This window comes from Mus caroli, chromosome X, assembly GCF_900094665.2.
Source record: "Mus caroli chromosome X, CAROLI_EIJ_v1.1, whole genome shotgun sequence".
NCBI lineage: Eukaryota > Metazoa > Chordata > Mammalia > Rodentia > Muridae > Mus > Mus caroli.
Window position 1 is genome coordinate 6,899,231 of NC_034589.1, and position 8,558 is coordinate 6,907,788.

Below are 8,558 nucleotides of genomic sequence, written 5' to 3' on the forward strand. Positions count from 1 at the left end.
AAAAAAGGGCTACACAGAGAAATCGGGTCTCGAACCCCCCCCAAGAAAGCCAATGCGTGTTATTTTTTTTTAAATGACAGCTGTTTTTAAATCCTTGCCAGTTGATTCTAACAATCCTGTCACCTTAGTGAATTGTCGTTTCCCACTCAAGCTGAGAATTCCCCGATTCTTAGCATGGAGAGTATTTTTCAAAAACTGACGTTATATTAGTTAAATACTATGTTTCAGCAAATCTCTCCTAAGCAGCTCAAACTAACAAGCTACGGGCAAGGAAGGGTTAAGTTCCAGATTCTGAGAGCCTCGTTTGCTGACGTGTGCGCACGCGCACGCTCGCACCTGCGCCTGCGCTCCCGGACTACGTGTGACTGCCTGGCGGGGCGGGGCTGGCGAGGCGGGGCTGGCGGGGCAGGGCGGGGCGGGACAGGATGCTGGCTCCACTCTAGCCGCTAACCGCCAGTAGCCTTGCGCTCTGTGGCGTCTCCACATTGCCTCCAGTAATCTGGCGGTAGCTAGGAACTCGTCAGCGCTGCAAGGGGGGTGAAAGTTCAGACCCCCGGCTGGGTGACGTCGGCGGAGGGGGCGGGACGCCTCGGATCTTCTTGGAGGAGGGGAAAGTCCGGGCTGTTTCAGCAGAGCCAAGGAATGGGAGGCGCCCTAGCTTCCCCGCAGGCCACAGCGCTGGGACTCCTGCCTTCCCTGCTATCTCCCTGAGGCAAGGGGTGTGTGGGAATGTCTCTTTACTGCTAGAAGGCTCGAGGTTTTCCTGCTTAAGGGTGGGGCCACACAGGCTTTTGAGATTTTTTTCCCCCCCATTGTAGTGTTTGGCTGAAATGGAGCTGTCATTGTGCAGAAGTTTTCTGTCTAGATAGAAAAAGCAGACTTTTCTTGCAGGGTGGGATTTTTGTTTGTTTATTTTGTTTTTCATTTCTCTGTGCCTGCTCTTTCTGGGGTGCTGGCTTCTCCAAAACCAGTTTGGAAGGTATGGAAACCCACGGTCATGTGTTCATCAGGTCCGGTAGCCTTCAATAGCTCTGCTTTTCACCTCCACCTTATTTTATATCGAAATTAGGCATTTTGGGTGTTCTTAGTGGTACTGGGGAAAGTGCATTTTACTCCATCTTTCTAGAAGCCCAGGGCCTAACAGTATTTTTTTCATACGTCATCACAACCATGAAAGGATGTGTGCGGGCTTGGTAGGCCTTTTCAACTGAATGGGAATCCATAAGTGAATAGGTGAATAGGAAGACATTTTAGAAAATCAGGTTCTTGGTTGGGTTTTTTTTTTTAATTTATTTTTATTTTTTATTTTTATTTTTTTGTCTTTAAAAAAAATTTGAAAAGATACATCTCTGCCAACCATGTTCTGTTTCCCTGCTTTCAAGATTATGTAAGAGGAAAGAAGCACTGTTTCAGGGAAAGGACAATAAAGTCAGTTCTGGGAGTTTCTATGTTTTTACTGAGGTGCGATTACTTTATAAGGATGTGTATATATTTAAAATATATGATTGCATACAACATGCATGCATGCACGCACGCACGCACCACTACAGCATCGTCACAACCAAAACTGTGACCAAATCTATCACCTCAAAAATTTCCTAATTTTCCTTTCAAATTCCTCCCTGACCCTCACCCCAGGCAACCAGGGCTCAGGCTTTTTTTTTTTTTTTTTTTTGGCTCAGGCTCTTGCTCTGTAGCCCAGGCTGGCCTCCAACTCTCTGTCTTCAGGGTTCAGCCTCCTAGGTGCTGGGATTACAGGCTTGCCATATCATACCCATGTTACTGATTTAATTCCTATCACAAAATAAATTTGTTTAGAATTTTGCATAACTGTAGTAATACTTATTGACTGGTTTCTTTCACACATGATAACTCACTTGCAATTCATCCATATTACTATACCTATAGATAGTTTTTCTCCCTTTTTAAAGACAACGTGGTTATCCTTTCATTTGTTGATGGACATTCCAGTTCTTCCCAATTTGGGGCTGTTATAAGTAAAGTGGCTCTGAACATTCATATGCAACTCTTTCATGTAGATATATGCTTTCTTTGCTTGTGGCCAAATACATAGGGATAAAATGGCTGGGTCATAAAATAGGCACATGTTTAATATTTTTCTCTCCTTTTTCCTTTCTGTATACAGGTTGGAGGTTAGCACGGAGTGTTTCTCAATCATTTCCCACCTTACATTTTAAGACATGGTGTGTCACTGAACCTGGAGCTCCCCAACTCTGCTAGACTGGGTAGGTAGCCAGCAAACCCTAGGGACCCTCCTATCTCTCAGCTTGTCCAGGATTTCAATTACATGCATGTATCACCATGCCCAGGTGTGTTATTTTGCTTTGTTTCTTGATGAGGTCTCACTCTGCAGCCCTGGATTTCCTAGTACTCTCTGGAGTGCTGTGATTAAAAGCATGTACCACTCATGTCCAGGTTTTTTACATGGGTCTGGGAACAACCCTGGATCCTCGTTACCACATGATTATTTCGTTTGGCACTTCTCCCAACGATGTATGAGAGTTCCCATTTTTCTGTATCCTTGCCACGCCCTGCACATTTCCTTGGATTTTTTGCCATTCTTATAATAAGTTAGAGTAGTATCTTATTTTTTTACATTTCCCCAATGATAGTAATGATACCAAGTATCTTTCCAAGTGCTTTTTGGCAACTTAGGTACCTTCTTCAGCAAAGTGTGTGGGTTCATTCCTTGCTAGTGTTTCAGAGTTCTTTATAGATGTTAGACATAAGTCTCTTACTAAAGACATGCCTCATCATTTTCTTTTTCTTTTTCTTTTTCTTTTTTTTTTTTTTTTTTTTTTTTTTTTTTTTTTTTTTTTTGAGACAGGGTTTCTCTGTATAGCCCTGGCTGTCCTGGAACTCACTCTGTAGACCAGGCTGGCCTCGAACTCAGAAATCCGCCTGCCTCTGCCTCCCGAGTGCTGGGATTAAAGGCGTGCGCCACCATGCCCGGCCTCATCATTTTCAATAACCATCTAATCCAGCAGTTCCCCTTTCAGGTACAGATACAAAAGAACTGAAAATGAAGAGTCAGAGAAATGTTTTTTTTTTTTTTTCTTTTTATGGTTTTTGTTTTTTTGAGACAGGGTTTCTCTGCATAGCCCTGGCTGCCCTGGAACTCACTTTTGTAGACCAGGCTGGCCTCGAACTCAGAAATCTGCCTTCCTCTGCCTCAGAGAAATGTTTTATAGCATCATTCTTTACAGCAAGCTAAGTGCTTATAAATCCATAAACCTCTACAGAAGGTGTGCTGTGGCCATCCAATGGAATACTGTTTCTGTGGTTTTGTTTTTGTTTTTTTCTTTTTGAAAGGAAGTTGTGACAATTGCTCTAGCACAGATGAACCTTGAGGGCATTAAGCCCAGTGAAATAAGCCAGTGACAAAAAGACAAATGTTGTGATCACACTTAAATAAGGTAAGTAGACTGGTCAAGCAGGTAGGGGCAGAAAGCAGAACGCTAGCTGCTAGGGGATGTGGGGAGGGCAGAATGGGCATTTGTTGTTTAATGGATGTAAAGGTTCAGTTTTGTAAAAGGAAAAGGTGAGGCTGAGGACATTGCTCTCTAGCAGAACACTCACCTAGCAGGTCTGAGACCTGAGTGCAAGGTCCAACAGCTCACGCACACACACATACATAGGAGAAAGAAGGAAGAGAAGCTACCTTTTACTAAAAACTGTATTTATTTGTATTTTATGTGTGTGTGCCTGAGTTGCAAGTGCCCACTGAGTGCAGAAGAAAGTGTTGGATCTCCTGAAACTGGAGTGACATGTGCTTGTGAGCCACCTGATGTGCTGAGAGCGGTCCTTAGGCCTCTGCGATAGCAGCAAGTCCTATGTAATGCCTCATAATGACTTTTGTCTAGACAGCAAATTATCTTTTTAAGGTATTTACACAAATAAAAGATATTTTGAAAATTCTTATAGGGCTCGGGTGTGGCTCACTTGCCTACATAAAGCCATGGGTTCCATCATCAGTGCAAGAAGAAATAAATGAACTTATATTTATCAAATGTGTTAAGCATTTCTGGCTTCATTCATTTGTATAGATTCAGACTGCCATCTGCTATAAATTTTCTTCTACCTGAAGGAAACATGAACATTTCTTGAACTGTAAATGGTCTTCACCACTGAGCCACCTCTCCAGCCCTTCCTTTTCCTTCTGTTGAGATCAGACTCTCACATATCCCAGGCTGACCTTGAAGTTGCTAGCTAGCATCTATGGATACCTTTGAATTTCTGATCTTCTTTGCTCTGCTGCCAGAGTGCTGAGGTTACAAGCTTGTATCACCAGATCTATGCGGTGCTTTGTATATAGCCAAGGGTCTGTGCATGCTAGGTAAGCACTCTATCAACTAAGCTGTACATCTATACCTAACGCCCATTTATTTTTGTGTTTAAATTTTGGTAGTTTATATGGCTGTATCTTCAAGTCCACTATTTTTTTTTCTTTCCCAAGAGGATGAATGTTACCTAAAAACAAACAAAAAGAAAAAGAAAAACAGAGAGAGAGAGAGAGAGAGAGAGAGAGAGAGAGAAAGAGAGAACAAAAACTCTATAGCATTGGAGTTAACAGTGAAGTATTAGACAGTCTCTCCTTAAATTAGAGGTCAGGCAATACTGTTCATCTTCCCTACTTGTCTTCAAAGCATGCAGATGAGAAAAGAGGTGGTAAAACTGTTTCTGTTTGCACATGACATGACTGTTTCTTTAGAAAACCTTTAGGAACAACACCCAACACTGCTGACCACATTTTTCAAGTCACAGAAGACAAAGTTCATGTTTCCAAAACTCAATTTGACTTTGATAATGTTACCCAAAAACAATTGAAAAATACAATTTTAAAATGACATTCCACGTGTAACCTCATCAAAACCATTAAAATAGTTAAATAAATTTAATGTATCTAAACCTTAATGCAACAGACCATTTTTTAGAGAAAGTAAATAATGAGCTAGGACATACCAACAAATTGAAAGCCCTGGAAGTGTTGGCATGTCAGTCTTCCCTAAATTGATCTCTAGATTCAAGGTAATCTATAGCCAGATGTCAACAGTTGTTTGTGTGAAGGTTGAAAATTAGTTCTAAGATTTATATGGAAATGTAAAGGACCTAGAGTGTGCACAAACTTGTTTTGAAAAAGAATTATTCTCAGCCAGGGAGATGGCTCAGCAAGTAAAGGCAATGGCTGCTGAATTGGATCCCTGGACCCCACCTGGTGGAAGGGGAGAACTTACTCCTCCAAGGTCCTACATGCCACACACTCATGGCATGCTTGCCCATGAACTTGTGTTACACACATACACAAATACAATTTTATAAATAAATAAAAATTTAAAAATCCCCAAACAAGCTGGTCAAGCTATCTTTTTTAATTTAAAAAATGTAGATCAGTACCTGATTCTCTACACTCTCTACAATTTTGATAACTCTGGACATCAGTATTTTTTTAAATTTTTTTAATTTTTTGTAATCTGTCTGATATTTGAAAAAATGTTTGAATTTGCTGGTGAAGCTGAGAGTCTTTTAATGTTTTATTACTGATATGGTTTTTCTTTTGTAAATTGCTTTTTCATTGTAAAAACTCTATGCCTTCTCTTCTGAGCCTGACTTCCCTAATCCATGTGTTACATTCTCCAGACTCAGTCTTCTGTTACTTTTGTTGAAGATACAAAGCACTGGGCTGAGAGGTTTGTTTTTTTTTTTTTTTTTTCTTTTTTCCTGAAAGGCTCTCACTGGGTAACCCTAGCTGGCCGGAATCCTCCAGCCTCTGCTTCCTGGGGCCTTGTGCCACCACACCCAGTTTAAGGTTTTGTTTTTTAAAGAATCCTGTAGTTAACATAATTTTTAAAATTTAGATGTAAATGTGTATAAGCCTTTCTCTCCAGCTTCTTTTTAAGTCTTATTTAAGAAATTATTCCTTAACCACCAGGCTTAGTGAGGCAGGCCCACTCTTTACCACTTGAAAGGTAAAGGCAAGACTCAGGGGTTCAAGGTCACTTGCAGTTACATAGAGCATTCTGTGTCCGTTTGAGGCTAAATTTGACCCTTAGGTCTCAAGAAAACAGAAACGCAAACGGAAAAAAAAATCCTCTATCACATGATCAAAAAGACATTCATAGATTATCTACTAAAATGTTTCCCAGATGTATTTTCTGTGCTTGTAGAGAATCTGTATAAGACAAAGCCAGGATGACATCATGCATACTGCTTTATAACCTGTTGTTATGTAGCAATATATTTTGAACATCCTTTCATTTGAATACATGTATCCTTAGTGTTGTGGGAGGGGTTTCCCGGGAAACAGACTCTGGAGACAAGAGATTTGTGTTTAGGAAGCTTATCCGGGAGTGCTTTCGAGACTGACTGGCATTCAAGCTCCAGTGGGGGGAAGGGAGTGAAACAGGATTAGACTGGAGAGGACGTGAGGCAGTGCTCCAGTCATCGCTACGGCTGGAGCTTGGGTTTAGAATTCCTACATCACTGTCCCCATTCGAAGAAAAAAAGCTGGGGCATTTGTTTGATGTGGGCTGTCTGTCCCTGGGGAAGAGCTGGGGGTGTCACTGGGCAGGGCACCTGCCTTCTTGTGAGTATCATTCCCAGAACCAGCCAGCAAGCGACCGATTATGGCTGGTGCAGGCTGGTAACCCTCCTGGTAGCTAGGAGCCTTAAAGGAGGGGAATCTTGAAGAGCGCCTCCCAGCTCACCACCCTGCTTGCTCCCCGCTGCAGAGAGCACCACCCACCACTCCCTCATCAGGTTTACAATAGGGGATTCTTGGCAGAAAGGGAGCAGTCCCTTTCATGAGGAAAGCAAAGGCCGTTTGGAAAGGTGCTCAGTAGGTTCTCACATTTCATTGACCTTAACTAAAATGTTAGGTGCAGGGGGAGCAGGGAAAGTGGGGTCAGGGTTGCCCTGATTTTGTGCCTTGAGTAAAGAACATTGCTGCTCGATACAATACTTCAATGTAGAGGAAGAACATAAAGAATTTCTGACAGTATCTGCTACAAAATGGAGTATTATACAAATATTTTGAACAATCATAACTGCGGTAATGACACACATTTCCTATTGACTGGCATTTGGGTGTCTATAACATCATGTTGTGGTCCTCTGTATTGATAATTAACAGCCTAGTAATTTTTCCAAGCCCATATCTTTCATTGTTTCTTCAGGATTGTCCTAGGTTGCTTTCTGTCTCCGAAAATACTATGCCATAAAACAACTTGGAGCAGGGCGTGGTGGCGCACGCCTTTAATCCCAGCACTCGGGAGGCAGAGGCAGGTGGATTTCTGAGTTCGAGGCCAGCCTGGTCTACAAAGTGAGTTCCAGGACAGCCAGGGCTATATAGAGAAACCCTGTCTCGAAAAACCAAAAAAAAAAAAAAAAAAAAAAACCCAACTTGGAGGGGTTTGTTTGTTTTAGATTGCAAGTTGTCCATAACTAAGGGAAGTCGGGCAGGGACCTGGAGGCAGGAGGCCATGGAGGAACACTGCTTACTGGCTTGCTCCACATGGTTTACTCAGCCTGCTTTCTTAAACCACCTAGGACCATGGGTGGCTGCAGTGGTAGGCTGGGCCATCCCACATCTATCATCAATTAAGAAAATGCCCCCACAGCCGTCCCTACCAGGCCAGTCTGATGGAAGGGCTTCCTCAGTTGATGTTTCCTCTTCCCAGGTGACAAAAGTAACAAAACCGAAACATTAAATATATCACTTGGAAGTGCACCTTTAAAAGAAGTTTGATGAAGAATACCAATAATTACAATGGAAAACCTCTATGTGTACTTTCCTTGAGCATTAGATGAAGAGGCAGATTTTTTCCCTGCATCCTTTTGGATTTTAACATTTTCAGTAGTTAAAAATCCAGTGTATATTTTTTTTTTTCTTTATAAGTACCCTGCCTTCACTCTCTTTTAAATTGATTTTATTGGCTATATGTGCTTGTGGGGGGTTTGTTTGTCTGGTTGTAGTCTAAAAATGTGTTTTGAAATCTGTTGAGTCTGGAAAGCTTTGAGACATCATCTGTAGTGTGTTCTTTGTACTACAAGGGTTATAGTAGGCAGATCTGCCTGGTTTTGCTGGTCAAGACATGAAACATACTAATTAATAGTGCTTCTTTTTAAGCATCAGCCCAAGGAATTTCAGGGCATTTCGACCCAGTTTGCTTTATTTGTTTATAGATAACAATGAGATTGAAGATTGCTCAGCGATCTTACTACTACAAACCTTTGTCCACACAGGGCTCTGGTATTCAGAAAAATAGCTAGGTGTCTAAATACTAGGACCACATTATATATTCTCAGGATTGATGGTAGCAGCAGCACATCTGCGCTAAAGTACTTTACAACTGAACAGTTCTTTTCTGACCTATAAATTACACTCTGGATAGCTAGCTAATGTATACCAGAAATATTTTGGAAACCTCACTCTGGAAAGTAAAAGGAGGGAATGGGGACACATGGACTTAGAAACAACTGGCCAAGCCGGGCGTGGTGGCGCACGCCTTTAATCCCAGCACTCGGGAGGCAGAGGCAGG

At 41.9% G+C, this 8,558-nt stretch overlaps 1 protein-coding gene across 1 annotated transcript in view; it reads left to right on the forward strand.

The window, feature by feature from the left end:
- Positions 1-520: 520 nt before the first annotated feature.
- Positions 521-8,558, forward strand: part of Usp9x (ubiquitin specific peptidase 9 X-linked) — a 119,474-nt gene continuing 111,436 nt past the window's right edge. Inside the window, exons 1-2 of the mRNA XM_029473258.1 lie at positions 521-719; positions 2,147-2,246. The gene's annotated coding sequence lies outside the window, so the exon portion shown is untranslated. The remainder of the gene's footprint in view (positions 720-2,146; positions 2,247-8,558) is intronic.